The sequence below is a fragment of the Urocitellus parryii genome, chromosome 7 (genome assembly GCF_045843805.1).
Source record: "Urocitellus parryii isolate mUroPar1 chromosome 7, mUroPar1.hap1, whole genome shotgun sequence".
Classification (NCBI taxonomy): Eukaryota; Metazoa; Chordata; class Mammalia; order Rodentia; family Sciuridae; genus Urocitellus; species Urocitellus parryii.
The window spans coordinates 108919937-108941306 of NC_135537.1; the positions used below are offsets into that span (position 1 = coordinate 108919937).

General features: G+C 40.0%; 1 protein-coding gene, 1 long non-coding RNA gene and 1 other non-coding gene across 3 annotated transcripts in view; 1 reads left to right on the plus strand and 2 right to left on the minus strand.

Annotated features, from left to right (window-relative positions):
* The window catches only part of LOC113178616 (junctophilin-1-like), a 99473-nt gene that overhangs the window by 21914 nt on the left and 56189 nt on the right, over positions 1-21370 (plus strand).
* LOC144255904 (uncharacterized) lies at positions 1895-20129 on the minus strand. Its single transcript, XR_013343978.1, has 3 exons — positions 19833-20129; positions 5789-5937; positions 1895-4174 (listed from the first exon to the last, which is right to left on the minus strand). It is a non-coding gene; the product is annotated as an uncharacterized LOC144255904 (long non-coding RNA).
* Trnav-cac (transfer RNA valine (anticodon CAC)) lies at positions 17774-17846 on the minus strand. The gene has a single exon. It is a non-coding gene; the product is annotated as a tRNA-Val (tRNA).

The following is a 21370-nucleotide window of genomic DNA, read 5'->3' on the forward strand; positions in this document are numbered from 1 at the left end:
ATATAGTAGTTTTCACACTAACTAGTCCACCGTGATGTTATCATGAGCTTTAGCTAACTCTTCATGCTGCTAGTTGTCTTTGACTCAGTCTGTATAAAAGGATGAAATTAATACCTGTGACTTTCTTTGCCTCACAAAAGGCATTTTTCATTTTTTATTAGTTCTTCGTGTGCAAAACACAACAAAAGGATAAGCACAGTGTCTTGTGTAAAGATATTTGTCTTACCAGTTAGAGTGTGAAAACTTGCAGCAGCTAATGTTTGACATTGCCAGATAGTTTAACTACATGAAGGAGGTAGGATGAAGAGTGAGTTAGGAGTTCTGCAAAGAACACTTTGAGTTCAGAGTAGGAACAAAATCAAGGGGAGCTGAGGGCCTGTTCTTTGTTCATGACCCAGTACCATCTATATCTTTTCTTTCCCTGGTCCCTACTCTGCCTTCTGGTAGGGTTGCTTTGTTTTACCTTCGTCTCTGGATCAGGATGAAGAATCCATGGAGGGCTTGAGAGCTATCCTGGAGCATAGTCCAGCCTTCTTGGTGGTGGTCAAGTCCTTACTTGAGCAGGCCCTCAGCTCATCTCAGTCTGCTACCCCTCTGAAGGGAAGCAGGAAGGTGTAGCGGGGTCAGCAAAGTGAAGGGGTCCCTGTCAGGCAGTCTCATTTCTCTATTAGGAAAATGTCATTACAGAATATTCTACTCTAGTTCACCAAAAGTATTCCTTAAGGGTTATAAAACAGGAAATTATGAAAAAAAGTATTTTTACTCTTATTAATAAATGAGTCAAAATATAATTGTTTGCATCACAAAAACTTCATAAATTCTTCCAGCTTCAAGAAGTAGACAGGGGAAGAAGAACTTTCCAAGTAGAGGTGTCAACATGGCTAAAAAAAAGCCTGGAGGAATGAGAGATTTGTTTTTTTTTCCCCTGTTAAAATGAAAATGCCGTTGTCATTCATACTCCTGGTGTTCCAGGGCACACACTGCAGCCAGAGCCGTGCTCATTGCTCTTGCACAATCATGGATTGCATTGAGTGGTTCTTTATACTCCTGGTCTGTATGAGGACTTTGAGTTAGCAAGAAACATAAAATGTTTGTTTTCAATCCACAGAAGAGAAGAAGGGATTGCTTGGATATCTTAATTAGCTCAATTTAAATTTATTCATATATGAAAACATTCATATATGAAAATTATACGCTGTAAACATATGTGATTTTTACTTATCAATTATACTTTAATAAGGCTGTAAGGGTGGGTAGGAAAGGCATTTTCTGATGGGTTAAATGGAATTTTTAGGCAAGTTGCTATCTTTGCAGGAGATGCACCAAATAGGTATAAAGAACTTTGGGAATTGAAAATAGGCTCTCGGGGCTGGGGATGTGGCTCAAGTGGTAACGTGCTCACCTGGCATGTGCAGGGCGCTGGGTTCAATCCTCAGCACCACATAAAAAATAAAACTAAAGATATTATGTCCACTGAAAATTGAAAAATAAATTAAAAAGAAAATAGCTCTATTACTGGATTTTCTCATGACATTTTCAGGAATTTCCCCCCGCCACCCTTTGCATCTTTATTAGTATGAAATTCTCACTTGAATTCTAAATAACTTTCATAAGTCTTAATTAATAAATAATAACTAATGAGCTATAAAGTCAGATAGAATTACTAAAAGATTCTCCTAATAATTAAACATAAATCTAAAGCAAGATATGATGGCTTTTAATAAGAAGTAACTCTGGGTCTGTACCAGAATAAAATGTTTACTCATACGGTCGGGAAGGAAAGTGATAATTGTGAATAGGTTATTTTTAGACTTTAGGGGCCTACTTCATGCTTATTAATCTATACCATATAGATAATAAAAATTCAGTTTTTATTCTTTGCATGGAACTTAACACAGATGTCAAGACATTGTAGGTACTCTAAATAGTTGGTTGTGATTGGTTTATCTTCTTTGAATTAGAGGTGTTCTTTAGAGATTTAGAATATGCAGTACAGGCTAAGGTTTAATCAGGTTTCTGACAGTTCATATTTCAACTCGACACTGCTATATTACATATGCATTTTTTAAGTCTTACCGAGGTTGTTGCATACAAGTTGTTCAGTTAAGTAGACATGAAGTTATTTTGTGGCTAGTGACACCGATTTCCTTGGGCTCAGCTGAAGTACACATAAATGAAATGAGATGAGCAAATGAAGGAGTTGCAGCTTTCGAGGTCCCACTGGCCCATGACCTGGAGACTGTACCTACTCTTTTTCACAGGTCTCAGATCAGGTCCCAGGAACAAGAACCCAAGAGATCCACCTGCAGGCAAACTTCATGAGAACATCCTGCTCTGCCCACAGTACTGGCTCCAACCTGTGTTTTGGTACAAGGATGCCAGAAAGACTCTGGGACCTTAGACTGAGCTGAGGTAGGATATTTTATTCAGGTAGAATCTGAGACCTATGACACCTTAGCTTTCTTATCCAAAAAACAGGACAATTTGGCACCTAGTTGTAGGAGATTGGAAGAATTAAATAAGATCAGGTGAATATTTAATAGGTGCTTAATAAATCCTTACAACCAACAATTATTAAATGCTTCCATGCCAAGTATCATGAAAGGCAGCCCTTGCCCTCAGAGATCTCATAGTCTGAGGCAAGAGATTGAGAAGAAATCTCGCACAGGTCATCTAAGATCTTGTAAGCAGTGACAGAGCAAAGGACAATATATGTAAGAGCCCAGCAGAGGGTCCCTAACCACTTGGAGACACTAAGAGACTTTCAAGAGTTCATCTTGAGCAGGATCTTGAGGGAACATGGAATTTCCTAAGGTAGAAAGGGAAGGAATAACTTTCCAAGCACAGGGATCTGCATGGGCAAAATCCTGGAGGATTAAGAGATTTCATTATTTCTTCCCTGAAAAAATGAACATGCTGTTGTCATTTATACCTGTGTGATTCCAGGGCTCAGAGAGGCGGTGTGTGTGGATACTGGTTAACAAGACTTACTCTGCAGCTGGAGAGTTGGCTCAGACTCTGTGCTGCTGGCTATGGGAGTGGGACACCTGGCTTAACCTTGGCATATCTCACAGTCCTTCATCTGCAGAGTAGAAGAGTGGTAGATGCTCGGCAGACTGTTATGTGCATTAAACTTGAATTGGCAGGTAGACACCAAATATTTATGTTAGAGTGAATTTTGTAATCATTTTAACCAACACGTCTCAAATGCCTACTCCAAGTAAACCAAGCACAGTACCTTGGGAGAAACCAGGATGAAAAAGATGTCCCTGTCATCCAGGAAATTGTATGACCAAGTGACAGAGGTGGATATGGAAACAACTAGCAATGCAAGAGCTACATGGAAGTCGGGCAACGTGTGGGAGCAATACCCAAAACAGTTGTTAGAAGGAAGAGAAGGAATTCCTAGGAGAAGAGAATTGGGTATAGAATTGGTACCCAGTGCTGGTTTTAGCCTACTGTGCCTTGGCCTGTGTGACTCGGGGCAGATCCATCCCGGCCTGCCATTTGTTGGCCTGTTTGAGTCGAGGTAACTGACATTGCCTTCCTTGGCTTTTCTCTGTCTTCCTTACAGTGTTCACAGGCCTCCATTAGAACTGAGACTGGAGACATGAATGAGATAGGTCTGTGGTCAGGTTAATCACTCAATAGGCTGAGAGAGGTGCACAGAGAACAGGAGCTGGGAAAGTTGATCTTCAGCAGGGAGAAGTCAAGTTACAGAGAAGTCCCTAGGCCCTGGGCACGGGAGCTCATTCACAGGATTCCCCTTCAAGCCCCTTGGGCCGCTTGTGTTTAGTGGCTGCAGGTTGCATGGCTCCACCAGCTCCCTCCTTCAAAGGAGCTCACTCAGATTTGCAGGGTTGTCACCCCAATCCCATCCCACAAGACAGACCAGAATGAGCCTGTGCTATAATTTGGAAGGTGAGTCTGAGATGAAGGCAATTCTGAGGAACCCTGGTCTTCATGCAGTAGGGTAGTCCTTCCTCTCCAGGAACTGCAGGTGAGAGATGGGCATCTTGGTCCCCAGGTCTTCTAACACAGGTCTCCAGCCTATCCTGGCACTGCTCTGTAGTTTCACCTCTGATAAAGGACCCTCCCTCATTTTAGTCAGTGTGGTCCTGGGAAGGAGAGGCAATTAGCCAGCTCAAGCCAGCTCTCATTTCGATTGTGATTCCTAAAATCAGAAAAGAAGTGAGCATGAGCTACATAACCAAGAAATTCAGAGGGGAGAAAAGCGAAATGATTCATCTTTAACATGAGGGCCTGATTTTCTTTTTTCCTCAGAGAGTTTTAGGGAATTATTTTGAATTATTTCTGCAGTATGGGGTAGTGGTTAAGAACACAGACTTGAGAACCAGAAAACTGGCTCTGTTGCTTTGAGTGGCCTCACAAGCAATTGACTTTGCATCTCCATGCCTTGTTTCCCTCATCTGTAAAGTGAGGGTGATTGTTGATAGAACCCACAGGGTTAGTGTGCACGCTTGATGAGTTGCTATGCCGTAAGCATTTGAAATGCTGCTCAGCATCTGTGAGCTCTCTTACCCCTTAATGGGGCACATCAAGAGTTTTTCTGCTGTCACACTGGACATAGGATACTGCTTCTGAGGCACTGTACCCAGTGGGACTGTTGGTGCTCATAAGTCTCACTTCAGAAATTCTCATCCAAATTCCAGTTTAGGGTAAATAGTTTTAAGTGCACTGCATACACATCTGAAAAAAAAAATAAAAAGAAGAAGAAGAAAGCCCAGGCTGCACCTCTGTTTAAGTTCCTGAAGCTGATCCAGGGTGTATGCAAACTGTGGCTATAGAGACAGATACTTGTACTGCAGGTTTCCCTTCTGAAACTCAGTCTGACCTGATTCTCCACTGGGTGCATCTGCTACAAAAGTTTAAACAGCTGTGGGATGAACATGGGCTGCTTTGTCCTGGGTCTCACCTTGCTGAGCAGGACTTGGTTGGACTTCTCAACACAACTACCAACCTACACACCTGCATTTTTGTATTGCTACCTGCATTACTTTAGTCAGCCTGTTCAGAAGAAACAGCCAGATTTTAAAATATGAGGAAATTCTTAGACTAGTCTGCATTTCACAGTGTGAAATGTCTGTCTTAAGCTTATTAGAACATCTTCATTTTATCCTTATCTAAGTGTGTCTGTGTAGGCTTTGGGGAAATAAGTGAAAAGCAGTTTCTCTCTGTATATACAGTAGGGTAGATTTGTAGTCTATAAAATGACACTGGAAGAATTAATTTAAAATGGGAGCCTATAAGTCAGTCCTCCAGACCCAGTCACCCTGGGTTTTGTGGCATGAAAACTTAGACCACTCTCCTTTATTAACACGCACTTGTCAACGTGACTGTGAGCAAACACTGCAGGGTATAGAAGGAGTTCTGGAGGGAGCTGTGGGTTCCCTCACTGTGACATAAGAAGAAGAGTAGGGGACATGACAGAATCCACTGTGTTTTTCAGAATCTTTTAAGTGCTGGATAAAGCTTAGAGGAGCAGAGGGATTTATCCATGTGGAAGCTTCAGGAAAGGCATCATAGGAGGAAAGAAGGTTAGAGTTGGATCCTGAACCATGAGAAGGGTTTGTTCTACACAGAGTGTGGAAAAAATGGGTTCCAAGTGGCTGTGGGTGGCAAGGGCAGCACAGTGGGTATCTGAGGGCCTTCTTGGAACATACCCAGCTCCTGGTGTGCGGTGGATGGGTTATGATTATAGTGCATTTTTCAATTAAATATCCTTGGGATTGTCACTCTCTTTTTTAGCATCTAAAGCTTTAATTACCATTATTAATCTGTTAGACCATCCTGCTGTTCTTGCTAAGCAGATTTGCATTATCATCTTTCTCAGCAGCTAGTGGCATGTCTGTGATGGATATCGTCATTGCTGCTCCTGCAGTTAGGTTAGGCCACCTTGGTCATTTCCTTTCAATCCTATGTAAAGAAATGAAAATCAGACCCAAGTGAACTATTGCTCCATTTTCTCAGGACGATTTCTATAGAAAAAGTTTTTTCCCCATTATTAAAGTTTGCTTGGTTTAGTGGGTCCTGAGTTTTTTGCGTAGATGTATTTCTTTGGACTAGTTTGCTGGTGTCCCTCAGTTTACACAGCAGCTCTCCCATGCCTTTGGCTTCACGTGTGGATGAGCCTGTGGTTGCCCAGCCATAAACTCTCCGGTAAAATCTTCATTCCATGCCCAAAAGGAGTGTGTAGTTTGAGAGTCATCATAAACTGAGTCAGCTCTACACAGTTCAAATACTGACTAGTTTTGTCTGAAATATGTGAACAAAAGATTCTCCAAATCACTTAAGGCTATCATTAAAATTATGTGAATCTATGGTTTTGTGCCCTCTAAAGATGGTGCACCCATTCATCTCTGGAGAGACTAAGGGCTTAACATTCTTTTGGTTTCACCTTTGTAGTGCAATGTGTCCTTGGCTTTTTGTGTGCTCCTTAGCTATCCTCTTGTTTTATTTGCTCTCTACTTATATCTGCCTCCCAGTTCCTCATTTGTCTTTTTTTGCCCACTTCCCCCTTTCGACCCCCATTCTCTAGTCCTTCAGGGATGTCCCAGCTCTGCTGTGACCATTTGTACCCTAAAGTAATGCATCCATCAGGCTCATCTGATGGCTGTTCATGGAAAGCCTTCCTGTGCATGTTGTTCAAGAAATGGGTGGAGCAAATTATGTTCCATGCTTTTGCAATTATGTCATAATGAACCCCAATATTATGTATAATGAAAAAGCACCAATTAAAAATGTTTTTAAATTTTGCTGATAGGAAAACTAGTTTAATAAAATGACAAAGTAGTAAGGAAAAAAATGGGTTTTCAAAGGCATCCCTTAAGTGAGACAAACATATAAACAACCAATTGCATCTATATTAACTTATTACTGGTGCATCTGAAATTCTACAATGGGCGGCAGGAAGCTTAGCCACCCAAGGAGGATGGGAAGATGAAACCTGACCCTGCCAGAGCCCCCCCTGGGGTGTCTTCTCCAGCTACTTCATCTTCCTTCTTCTCCACCATACCATTCTGCACAGACCTCGGTTTGGGTGCTTATTGGGCAATAATATACTTGTTTCTTTAAATAAAACTAGCCAGTTCTTTAATAATTGTACACTGGCCAATAGAACACATCCAATAAACTATGACTACTCTGAACTTAGTTTTTTCATCTGAAAAATGAGAATATTGACAGTAGTGACTTCAAATTATTGACAAGGTTTTTCTGGCTTTAAAAAAAAACAACAGCAACACTGATTATCAGCTAGAACAAGTACATAGTTGTATTGAAAAGTACATGGGTGTAGTTTTGGCTTCAGTTTGTGCTTAAAAGTATACTTCTTCAGTAGGATTAATTTCTAAGAAAAAATGTACTTGGTTTGGTTTTGAATGCCAACACCAAAACAGTGGATTTGAATGAAATGTATAGTCAGAGGGAAAATTTATCTTGCTGGATGGAATTTACCCTTCTTCAAAAGTCTCTGATGTTTGCCTTTAAAAAGGAAAGGAAAAAAAAATAAAAAGAAACTGACTCAATAGTTTGTTGTTCAATTAGTATACTAGGCAAAAATCGTTAACTGATTGTTAAATTGCATGTGAATACCATGTCAACTAATTGTTAAGCTGCCAATGTATACCAGTACAATTTAGTGACCTTTACAAAGATCGTTTTGAAGTGATTTCAAGGATTGTAAGAAAGATAAGCATTTGAGTTGTCTCTAAATTTAGTAGCCCATGTTTTTAAAGTATTTTTTACTTTTAGATTCCTGGGGACTATTAATAACATCTGTACGTAATTTTTTTCTTTAACATTATGGGGAACAAATATAGTTTTTAACCCTCAGTATTTCTTAGTAGGTCATTTCACATATATAAGTAAGCACTCTGGAATGTAACTGGGGTCTCTCCACCGTAAGTGCATGTATCAATAGTCGGGTGGTAAATTCAGAGCAGCATTCTGTCCACCCAGGGCTCTGTCCCACACACATGCGCTTGTTATTCCAGACACTTTTTGAGTCTTTTAACTCAATTATGTTTTCCATTTTATTTTCATTATAAAGACTTAATGGGAAAGTATTGTTTTATAAGCATAATTCAGTTTGGCAAATATTTATCACTTAGTCTTTGGGGATTCCCTGGAAGGCTTATTAGGAAGACCAAATATGCACACAGTGTAAATTAACCATCAATGTAAGAAAACTGCCCAGTAAAAATTTTAAAAGCAAATTATTTCATCCCTGTTTCCATGAACTTCTAGTGTTATGGAGAAGATAGAACAAAGTAAGTATGCTTGTTTTATAGGGTTACATAGTTGAAGTAAGCACAGGTGGATTAGAGAGAGAGAGGTTTCATTTAAGAAATTGATTGTAAACAGTGTTTTAGAAGAAGAGGGGGCTGCCTTGGAAAGACTTGGCACGCTTAAAACGAGAGTCAAGAGAAACTGGAACTTATGACCAGGAAGGGTTGGTCAAAGGTACCCACCCACCAACTGTGGGAGTGCAGCATTGCCTTCTGAAAACTTGTTAACAGGATGTATTTTAAATAGATCGGGCTCTGGCCATATGTTTACAAGTTGTAATTTTTTTAATTTTAATTTTATTTCTTGATGATTCATGTTCAGTGGTTCAAAATTTGAAAATTACAAGATGGTTTAGACCAAGTTTAAATCTCTCCCCCACTCCTAACTCCAGCTAACCAGGAACCTTTCCTGAAGGCAGCAAATGTTATTAGTATCGTTATAAATTTTTTCCTGATATTTATATATCCAAATGTACGTTTATCCCCCTTGATGCAGATGTTCACATACCACATATTTAGTTACTTTCCAAAACCTTTTGGGTCCAGATATGTTTTAGAATTCAGAACTTACTGGATTTTAGAAAAGGAATATAGTGCATATAGCATAAATTACATGATATCCTCAGGGGGTCTGAGCAGCACCTGGTAATCAAACACATTATTTCTCCAGGGAAACTGAATACTCACACTAAGAATAAAAAATAATGAACCATAAATGCCTGTCAGTTGCTTCCAGGTGTTACTGTCAAGTTTTCACACTAAACTTATAAAAAAGAGAGATTTGGGTATTTTTAAAGCTTTTTAGATTTTGAAATTAAATGCAGATAAAGGATCATTTTGTAATATGCACCATCAACACCCTAGATTTTTGTTACTTTTTTTTGTGGGATTTTTTGCTTGGTTTTTGTTGTCGTTGTTTAACAATATATATTGGAATTCATCCCATGTTCTCACACAAAGAGCTTCCCTATTCTATAAGCAGTTAAAACTAACTGACATGCTAGACTTGTTAAATCACCATATGTATTTCAACTATTTTTTATGTATCTGTATGACTCATATTGGTTCTTTTAATAGCGTCACATATCTAGATCAAGTCACTGATTTCTAATATAAGGCTCATTAATACCATAATGTGTGCTGGAAAAAAATATTTTCAGATATAGTTTCTCTACTGAAACTATGGGGGAAATTGTGCAATTTACCTGAGCCAGTAGTAATACTATGCAATATTAATTTGTTCATTGTTATGGGGGGAGCCTTTAACTTAATGTGTATTCCTTATGAGAAGGAAAAAAATTTAGCCCTTTGCTAAAATAACATATTCAGGTTTATTTGTAATATATTATCATTATTATCTGCAGGCAAATCACTAGTAGGCAAGGCAATAGGCTGCTTCAATAGTGGTCACACATTATTTAATTGGTGTGTCAGCAGATGACTGAAAGGAGAAAGACTTGTAATAGCATGCACAGTTGTCACCATGCACCCGTGTTTGGACAGAGAAGTCTGGCTAAATAAGGCAACGCCCAAGTGAGCCTTATCAGCGTTTGACCGGAATCCGGGCTAGCAGCTGATACCCAGTGCCTGTCCAGTGGCTCTGCCATTCCTTCGCTTCTTGGCAGATGTGTACTTATCACATCAAAAGTTACTGCCTGTAATGCTCGGAGTTGTTGCACCTGCATGTATTTTGTATAAAGTTGAATAAGAATGGCACCTAAGTCTCTAGAGAGGATAAAGGAGAGAGTTCGGTTTACTGTTCCAAAAATGTGTTATGCATGTAAGCATACTTATTTTTAGTGATGTGTCAGTGGAGAGTTTGTTTAGGAGTTCGTTCACCAGCCCTGGCTCCTGAAGGTCTTTTCCCCAAGCACCACAGTGCCTCCCCAGCTGGCCTGAGGCTCAGGGACAGAGGTGGGGGTCCAAGGGAGGGAAGTTTGCAATCACTGCCACCCCTTGGACTCAGTAGGTGCACGAGTGGGGAGAGGAAGGGTCATGTGTAAATCCACTAGCACACCACTGTGCTTTTCTTTTTCTTCACCTCTGTGTCCTCTATATTTTCTGCCAGTTTATATATTTGTGAAAAGAAAATGGAACAATTTTTTGTAGGATTAAATCCAAGGTTCATTTTAGTGGCCAGCAGGTAACTATTTTCAGTGCTGTTTTAGTGCTCACGGGACAACCTGGGCTTCTGAGCAGGGCTTGAGAGGAGTTTCTGTGTATGCTCAGGCACATGGTTAAAGAAGTTTCTGAAACTGATGATTATAATGTGCCACTATCAAGTAAAAATAAAACCAAAAGATAAAAACAAATGTGTGGGATCAGAGCTCTGAGCTGGGTTGGTAACATGTGTCCATCCTCTGATGATATCCGTACCTGTCCATCTTCCCTCCTTCTCACCTTAGCCCTTCAGCATAGAAGGGTAAAGTATTCCCAATCCTCAGCTCCACCTTCTCATAGGCAACCAGCTGAGGAAAGCCCCTCTCATTTTCTCCTTTCCCAGGCTCATTCCCTGTATGACACATTGAGTAACGTGTGTCCATTACATGTCTTTGATGATGTATAAATTGAAAAACATGGCATTATTCTATTTTGGGGGTTTACACAAATGACACCATTCCACACAGCTCATTTCCTTTTATTTAGAATCTTTTTCATCTTGTAATATTACATTTTTCAATTTTATATGCATTTATATTTATACATATGTATTTTTTTTCTGCTGTGTTTTGAAATTGATCCATGTGTCACATCTACTCTGTTGATCCTGCCTTTCATAGTATTCAAAAGTGTACATACACCACATTTGCCTTATCACAAGCAGTATAATAATCATTGTATTAAATATCTTTAAAAAAAAAACCAAAATGCCATTCATTAAAATGCCTCTAGTAAAACAATGGGGTACCTGTTTCAATTCAAATATACACTCTCAAGTTCTTAATTTGTTTTCCTACAATGACTGTTGGTGCCTACCACAGCATAGTATTGTGAACCACTCTGGCCTGACGGCCCAGAAAAAGACGTAACATTTCTGATGGAATGTGGAATGCATTTTGTGGTTGGGTGTTCTGTTTTAGAATAAACTATTCATACATCTTCCCTAATAATAGTTTGGAACTTTGATAGGGAAAGGTTGATGGAAGATTCTAAGGATGGTAGGCACACAAGGGGGACTCGTCTGATTGACTCCATAATCTAAGGTCGTAGAATGTGGGAAGGACACATGCTTTCAGTCAGGCAAAGTCTTGGCTCCACCTAGAGCAAGTTATTTTAACTTGTGTTACCTTTGGTGTCTTTATTAGGAGACTTACAGAGCCCTCCTCATAGGGAAATCAAAAGGATTAAATGAGTCCGTGTATGACCTGGATTTTGTGTAATGTCCAACCTGTACTGAGCCTTCAATAAAGGGGCAGCTAGAGAAGATCTCCCAGCCTTGGGTTGGATTAGACAGCTTCACCAGTGTGTTTCTGAGGTCCTTGGTCACTCGACGCAGCCTCACCCCAGCCTCGCATCTGCTACAATGTCAAAGCTGGCTGCTCTTCAGCTCTCTCCTGGAAGGAGGAGGCTGATGGTGGGTGGTACCAGTCGTTAGAAGAAAAGGGCAGGGAGTGGGAGGGGGAAATCCAAGAAGATTTATGCCATGACCTCAGATCACAGAAGTCTGGATGTGAGGGGATGAGTGTGGAATGAGTTGGGTCGGGCTTGGGGCAGCTCCCGCTAACCACACAGGACAGATGAAAACAAATCTACCCGTGGCTGTGAATCCGGGACTTGGTACTTGGATTCCCAGCAATCACAACTTTCAGCATTTTTTTAAATACATATAGACTCTCACTAACAAGAATGTTCTTGTCAAACTTTCAATCAGAAAGTTGTCCATAGACACTGGCTTCCAAACAAGTGTGGGGTCATTTCAGCGTGTTGGATACCAAGGTTGGGTCTGTTGGACTGAAATAATTGGGTAAACACATCTGCCCACTTAGTATTTTCAGCTCCCTTAACCAAAGTGGCTGGCTGAGGGATCAGTAGGGCTTTTGTTCCTACTATATTAAGGCAAGCCTTACATGCCCAAGTGACCACTGGTGACATTCTGATCCAGGGAGGTTCATGGTAGACAGAGTGAGTTTAGCAATGCTAGCTAATTTCCAGCCAGTGATTGATTTTATCTGTAGCTCACAGAATTGATGCAAATCCCCTTTATCACAACAATCAATGTTGTGAGAGTTCACTTTTAAATACAAAGTTTAAGATGTTTGAGACTTAAATACAAAAACCAGTATGATAAGCAAATGGGCATCGCAAGTTGGCAGATTTTCCCCATAATGTTCTAATCTCTCCAGCTGACAGGCAGAATGATGTGGGGGAAAGTGCCTAGGCTTTATCATTAAACATGGCCTATGTCACTGCTAGTTCTGCTGTCCAATGGTGTGTACTTTAGACCAGGATCTATTGTATCCAAACATGTATTATTATACATGAAATGGACAGAATAATAACTTTATAGTGTTGTTGTGAATGTTTAATAATTTTGGCCAGGTACAGCAGCACATGCCTGTAATCCCAGCTACTTGGGAGGCTGAGGCAGGAGGATGGCAAGTTTAAGGCCAGCCTTAGTGACTTAGCAAGATCCTGACACAAAATAAAAAATAAATTAAAAGGACTAGAGATGTAACTCAGTGATAGAGCACCGCTAGGTTCAGTCTCCAAATACAATTCAACCTAATTATTTTGTTCATAAAGTATTCAGCAGAGTGTTGAGGATGTAATACTCAATAATCGGACAGTATTACATATTTTCATACCAATAGGGTATATGTATCTATATGCATGTTATAGTTATAAATCAAAATTAAAATTTTAATTTTCACATTCCTCTCAGGATCTTAATTAAAATAGTTCCTTGAATTAATTTAACTCTAGAATGGTTAGGTGCTCTTGGCCAGGCCAAACCCACAGGAAATGATGTCTTACTCTCTCTCCTGAATTTCCCAATCATCCACCTTTGTCTCCGCTGATCCTTGCTGCTTTTCCTCCTTCCTACCTCCATTCACTTCATGACTAATAAGCAAGGCAAGTGCATTAATAGTATAACCAAGAATAAAAACAAATATTGGCTTTGCTGAAGAGTAGTCCAGTTCTTGGCAGTAGCCCAGTTCTCTGCCCTCCCTGAACATGATGACCTTACAGGCCATGAGGGTGGCAGGTCACCCCCTACCAGAGTTTCACCACCTATGGATAAAGAAGTGATACCTTTTGGCCAACCCATTAGCAGTCTTTGTGCTTTGTATCTTGCGTGTGTCTGTTCTGATGCCTCCTGGAACTGAACAGGCTAGGATCATAATGCCTGTATAATTATATAGATTGCATGTCATGCAAACACTTGGGATACACACATGATGGTGGAGCAGGGGTGCCACTAACTGGCTAAGCCTGGCTTCCTGGTCTACATAAATCTGTTGGAATGAAATCAGCTCTGAGATCTGAGTTTCTGTAAAATGTATTAACATAATAGTAGTTCTGGGTTGACGTGGCTGGCTACAGGATAAAGATTTTGGCTACCATTCGAGATCCACTTACTAAAATAATCAGCTGTTCGCATACATCTATTGCTAGACTTTTCAATCTGTAGTTACAAAATACAATAACTTCGTGGATAGGCCCGTTATTTAGCATTCTTTGTCATTCAAATAATAATTTTAGAAGGTATATCTGCCTCTTTCCACCTGAATCTAATACCTCTAACTTTATTTTACCAAAGCAAAATAATTCATTTGATTTACTGGGAAGATTGTCATCTCTTAGAAAAAGCAGATGTCTACTTTTAGTTATATTTTTATTTATTTATAATAAATGAATTTCCCTAGAAATGAACGTGTAGCTGCAACAATTATTGATTATTCAAGCTGAAGGGAATTTTAGAACTCTTCAGTTTTCCAGTGGTTTTTCAAAGTGTGTTCCTCAGACTTCGCAGGTCTTACAGAGCAGCTGTTGGTAGGAGCCAGGAGAAAGCTGAGGAGGTGGGAGATAGGCACCTGTAAGCCAGAACACGCACTTCTGTCCCTTTCCATAGGAAAGGGAGAGAAAGTGTTAAATTTCTTATAAGAAATAGAATTGTTCTAACAACCTAATTTGTCAGACAAAGAAACCAATCCATTGCAGATATGGTAAAAGCCCTCTGGCTATAAATGAGAAGGAAGACATGGGCAATAGAAGGAACCCAAATCTAAATCTCTGGAACACCCATGCAGAGCTTCCCCTCAGCCAGTCCCCCCAGCGAGCTCCCAGCTGCTGCCTGCCTCAGGAAGGGGACAAGGAGAAGGATGGGCCTGCCAGCCATGTTTTTAGAGCACTCATTTTGGTGCTTCTGAGGATAAGAAAACTGAAAGTCTTTGATATGACTTCTACTCTGCTTCTGTTTACCTGTTTTATTTTCAAACTTTAAGCCCAATGTCAGGTAAGAATTACTGTTGACAGAAATTTATATCAGCTCCCAAAAAACTGCATCCATGTTGAAACTTTGAACATGGTCATTTGAAGGCAGAGTGCACCTCATAGCAGGTCTTTGTTGCTCAAGGAAAGTGGATCCAGTGACCCTAGGCAGGAAATGTCCTTAGGCCAGCCAACTCTTGAGTCAGAAATAGGGACTTTGTGTTTTCCATTGCCACTATTGGTACTTCCAGAGTAGAAAGAGTGGACTTGTGGACTGTAATAACTTCTAACTGGTAATAACACTGTAATAACACTGTGAACCCATTTGTCTTGTTTCACTATTTGCAAAACTCTTGCATACATACTTCATTATGTCCCCATAACAAGCATGCTGACTGTACCACTTCTACACCTGCAAGATTTAAGTAGTCTGCCCAGTGTCAGACAGCTTGCCACGGGCAGAACAGAACCCAAATCTAGGCTTTCTGCATACCACCCCCTCACCTCCTGCTGCCTTGTGTCATCTGGGTGGTTCCATTCACTGCTGTCCCTCACCAAGGTAAAGGGGTAGGACAATACATTGCCTTATGCTGTACTTGGTCACTGTTTTCTGGTTTCAGTTTATAAAGATACAGAAGTATTGCATAGACTGCTTCCGTCTGCTTAGAAAAGGAGGAAATAGGATTTTATAGTCATATTTTCTTGTATTTACTTAAACTCTGGGAAAATCCTTTTAAAAAAACAACACTGGTTGGGTATGGCTTGGTTAGTATTGGGATGAATGGGAGATTTTTTCCTTTTTCGGAGGTGGGGGGGTGCGCAGTACCAGAGATTGAACCCAGGGGCACTTAACCACTGAGCCACATCCTCACATCCTCATCCCTTTTATTTATTTATTTATTTTTATTTTGAGACAGGGTCTAGCTGAGTTACTTAGGACCTCGCTAAGTTACTGAGGCTGGCTTTGAACTTTGTAATCCTCCTACCTGAGCCACTGGGCCTGACATCCATTATTTTGTAATATATCCTTGACCCATGTGAATCTACTGCTTATCTAGAAACTTGTTTTAATGTTATTTAATCAAATGAGTAAATATTCTATATATGAATTTAAGTGCTTATTCTGTGCCTGGCTTTGTCTATGTGATCTGTGTTAGGACTTTACACGTGTTTTCTGTGGTCCGTATTTAAACCTGAAAGTTAGGTTTCACCATTATTTATGTTACCAGGTGAAGAAACTGAGGCATAGCCAGGGTGAGTAGCTAGCCCTGTGTTTCAGGCTCATGATTGTGAGAACTCACGTCTAGCCAGACTGATTCTAAAACTCTGCTTTTAACCACTATAGGAATGGATTAGACCAACAGCAAGAAACTCGACTTTGAGTGCATTCTGATATGATGTAAGAGGTATTTTTAGTTTGGAGCTTTTGAAGTTCATGAATCCTAAATAATGTGTGTATATCTCTGGAGCAAATCCAGAGAGACCGTGAAATTCCCATTATGCTAATCTAATCCAAGGATTACATTTATGCTGTGTTTGTAACAATATGCTGTGGATTGAAGTGGGCTGGTTTTCAGAGCCAAATATTACAAGTGCAAAGACACCTAAGGACATGCCCAGGGCAGTAGGTGGGGAGGGAACAGCCAGAGCCTCCAGATGGCTGGAGCACAGCAGTGACCAGGATGAAATGCAAGTGTGGCCTCAGGGTGGCCTGGCAGGCAGGAGGCTTCATATGCCACCCGTAGGGCATGAAGTGCCTGCCTTGGAGGGTTTGGCAGTGTCACCCCCGAATCCCAGTAACAAAGATGCTGACCCAGCTCAGCAGCTCACACACTAGCAGCATCTCAGCATCCCACCAGGCCAACAAGAGATGCTACCACTTGACACATTCCTTATGTTGGAGTAAAATCATTTGAAGAATTAAGTGCAGCTGACGATCATTTATTCATTGATATTGTCCATCATACTAAGAATTATTTATCCCTGAAAGGTCATTACATCCAAGAATCAACACAGGAAAATGGATATGTTAAGAAAATTTTTAAAAATTCTATCTGGAAGAAAATGGACATCTCACAGTAATTTGGTTAATGAGGGAAAGCATTGACAGAGTGGAAAGAAAGACCACCATCAGAGAATTTTAAGCTTGACTAGATGGTCGGTGTGGACGTGTATGTGTACAGGAAAAATTCTCATCTTCAGTTCACACCAGCTAGTGGTGGGAACCACCCACTAGCTGATAACCCAGCGTGGATTATGGAAGATACTCCTTGTAAATTTCTAATTAATGTAAATTAACCCTGGCACATAATCAGCACTCAGTAAATGTTAACCATAATCATCATTATCATCATCATCAATACTGGCTTGCTTAACTTAGTTCAATCATGATTCCTGTGTATTTGACTTTCCATCAGTAATACTTTATAGATTGCAAGTCACTGACCAGGAAGGGTCCTTTGTATATTGTCCTATTACTTCTACCAACTTGGCCAAACTGACCTCCTCTTCACAGAGGGCAGAGTTCACAAGTCATCTCCCAGCTCACGCCTTCACAACTTTGAATAAACCTCTTGCTCAGGATGAGTGGAGCATGAGCCCAAGGCCCCTGGGGACCTGTCTTATCCATTCATCCCTCTTTTCCCTAAAAACAAGAAATTTGGCTTCATCTCCCTTATTTCTGGCTTCTGTACTTGGAACTCATTTGTTTAGTGGTATTTCCTTTCCTGGCCTCCTTAAGAACTGTGGCATAATTTGTCTTTTCCAAGACCATAATTCATTTTAATCTTGGGAGTATTGTGATCTATATATGTGTGTTAATTGCTAATAATTACAGGGAAATACACAGAACAGCAAAAATTGAAATAATTAGGAATTTTTAGAAGTATATCTGTAGGAGAGATTTTTGGAACAGCAGATTCAGAAGTGGCATGGGAGGTGGATATGATCAAAGTATTTTATATGCATGTATGTTCTGTATAATTAAAATGCATTAATTTTATTTTTTTATATTTATTACTTATTTATTTTTGTGGTGATGCTGGGGATTGAACCCAGGGCCTTGTGCATGTGAGGCAAGCACTCTACCAACTGAGCTATATCCCCAGCCAAAATGCATTAATTTTAAAAAAGAAAGAAATATATGTTTAGAACCTCTAATAACACTCATTTCCATTTTTTTATTAAGACCAAAATTGGCCTCTGTTAGTTCCCTGTCTTGATTCTAACCTAAGTAAGATGAATTTTTCAGAAATCTTTCTTCTTCTCAAAACAAAGAATGGGGAAGGATGACTTCATAGCCTTGCTTTTGGAAGAAAAGGTGATGCTTTTTGGAGTAGTTACAGTAAAGTGCTATGAGGGGCATTATGTTCCCATTATCTGTTGTGATGTGGCCACAATTATGTCTCCTTGGCAGCATCCACGTGGCAGGTTCTTGATCCAGATAGTAAATACACGACTTATTGCTACACATATTTATGTGGAAGAATATCACACATTTTTCATTGTCATGCTGTTTTTAAGAATGAGCCTGGAGGGCTGAGGATGTGGCTCAAGCGGTAGTGCACTCGCCTGGCATGCGTGCGGCCCGGGTTCGATCCTCAGCACCACATACCAACAAAGATGTTGTGTCCGCCAAGAACTAAAAAATACTCTCTCTCTCTCTCCTCTCTCACTCTCTCTTTAAAAAAAAAAAAAAAAGAATGAGCCTGAAGCTGGTCACAGTGATCCTGTAATCCCCAGGAGCTGAGGCAGGAGGATTGCAAGTTCAGAGCCAGCCTTGGAGCTCAGTTGAGATCATCTCAAAATAAAAATCTTTAGAAAGAGCTGAGGATGGAGCTCAGTGGCACAGAGCTTGCCTAGCATGTATAACATTGACTTAGTTCCCACAGCACCACCAAAATAAAAGTTTAAAGGGAGAGAGGGACTGGAGGTGTAACTTAGCGTTAGAACACTCCTGGATTCAGTCCCCAAGTACCACAAAACATCATCATTATTCTTATCATTGTTAGGAAGCCTGGAATGCATTCAGGAAATAAGGTGGAATCTTATTTATTGAAATTTAGAATTAGCTCTCCGAAAGCTCAGAGCACTAAAGGTAGTATGGGATTTATTTTTGAGTCATGTTTTGATGCTATTCAAAGCATAATTATATTCAGTGCCACGTGTATGCCTTCCAGTAAAAACAGACACCTCTGTTTTGATACATGCACCTCTGTGTGGCCACTATGTAGATCAGTTTAAAAGTCTGTATCCCTGACTACATGTAACCAAATAGTCTGCTAATGGCTCTTTTGTTAAGGACATTTTAAAATGGTTTCATGTTAATTGACTAGTCTATGTGGGCAAATATACTTCAGCATAACATTTCTATGATGGTTTTTCTACTTATTCCAGAAAACAAAAGTCAGGTCTATTATTTACTACCTACTTGGATAGTAAAGTTTATTAAGCAAAGAAACCAAATAGAGAGATTTGGTTGACAGCAAGAAATATTCCAAGAAGTCCAAGGAAATATCTGCAAACTAAATAGAAAGAAACCCTGGTTTCTAGATCTAAGCACTTCTAGATCTGCAGCAAGAATATGATCACATACATAGGCTGGATTTTCACTCTGCAGCTAGCAAAATGGGAGCATCAGCACCACATACATAAAGACCCCAGGCAAAAATCCTTGACTTGTAAGTTCCTGAAAAGTTAACCATTTTCTGATTTGCCAGACAGAGTGATAAATCTGGCTTTAGGCTAGCTTTGAGCTGGGAGTATTTGTAAGACCTCAGCACCTATTCCGGAGAAAGCTGCTTTTTACATTTTTCTTAATTTTAATGATTTAAGGGCATTTCCAGCCCATTTTTCTTCTATAAAGTAACAGCATAACTCCAGGTAGGAACTCAGCCTTGTGTCTGGCACACAAGTGTTTACAGCTGATGGCTGTGGAAGTGGAAGGGCAGATGGGGAAGAATCAGTTAGAAGCAAGTGTTTCTCACAGTCCACTTCTAAAAGCTCAGAGACCTGAGAAGGCTAGCTTTATGTGTGCGTGCAATTTCCTCTGAGGCTCTCTCCATAGATATGTTGTACTTTATAAATTCCTACCTGTAAATGGGTCTTTGGAAAATTATTCTGCAAATATTCCAGTGGTCCTCAGCCAGGGGCGAGGGCCTCTTTTCTTCTCCTTTGATTATTGTCCATGTTTTCTCAGTGGACTCTTGGATGTTTTTGGTGGCATTTCCGTCGGTCTCTGCCACAGTTCATCCTCCCCAGAAGATTCTGCTGAACACTTGGGGAGTGGGAGTCCAGCCCCTTGCATGGTGGGGCATATAGTGCAGAATCCCACACAGCCTGATACCGAGCCAGAGCACAATTGGATTATGTCAAAGGTGCCACGTGCGTCCGCTGTGTTTCTTCACAGTGCAGGCCAATTTAAATATAGCCTACTACCACAACTTGTCCAGAATTAAAATAGCACAGAACAAATGGCAAATGGCAGGGACTAGGGCTCTTTGCCAGGAGATGGCTAAGGTCCGGGAAAAATGGGCTTTTGAGCTAGACCATAGGGCTCAAAATAATGACAGGAGATGGGATACCCTGTGATCCCGCAGCGTGGCTTACATTTCAGGTGAGTGCACGTTCTCAGAGCATGGATGAGAACACTAGTTCGACACCCAGGAGAGTAGAAGCCCATTTCGAAAACTGAGTAAAATGGGCTACATTATTTTAAAAAATAAAATCTGGTTACTGAATCCTCCGGTTCGATGATTCTCATCAAGCATCAGGGTCAGTGCCATTGCAATTGTGTTTTCCAGGCAGAGGAGACTTTAACCATGAATTGAATTACATAATAGCCCTGTAATAAAACCTCATTTGACAAAGGAGGCTGGTATTGTACATAATGAAATTATAATTAAAAACTATGAGCAGCCCTAATTTAACAAGTTGCCAAGGCAGAGTTAGTAGTCAGTACAAGAGGGTTAAACTGTTTGTTCCTGAAGTTTCTTGTTGGGTTGGTTGGTAGATTTTCAGTTTTTTTCAAAATAAAACCAAAAAAATTTTTATTAAAAGATAATAAATACAGTTAAGTACTAGCTCCAAGCGAAAACAAACCAAAAAACCTTCAAGTAGTCCTAAGTGTTTAACATTGGTTGCTGCAGATAATATTCCAAATATAAATATTAAAAATGTGTATATATTATGCATATTTACATTTATTTATGTATTCACTCCAAATTCACTGTCAAGAGTAAGCCTACCAAGCATACATTTAATACTTCTTTGGATGTTTTTAATAATACAAAGGACTCATCATCTTATAGCATTTAAATTCACAGTTATGGTTGACATGGTTAAAGTGATAGTTAAGATTACAAAGCAGATTTAAAAATAAAATAATCCTTCCAATTTAGAGTGGAAAAGATCGTGCTTCAGAAATTAAATTTGGAATTACAGAAGTAAGGAAGACAAACTGCCTTCTGGAATTCTCCACCTTATACTTTAACGAGTAATTTGCAAGAAGCTATTTGTCATACTAGTGTCACTCGTGGTGACGTGTGTGTCTGTGTGTATGTGTATGTGTGTGTCTCTCTGTGTCTGTCTCAGCACCCAGGCCATGCAGCAGTACCCCCTCAGACCAATAT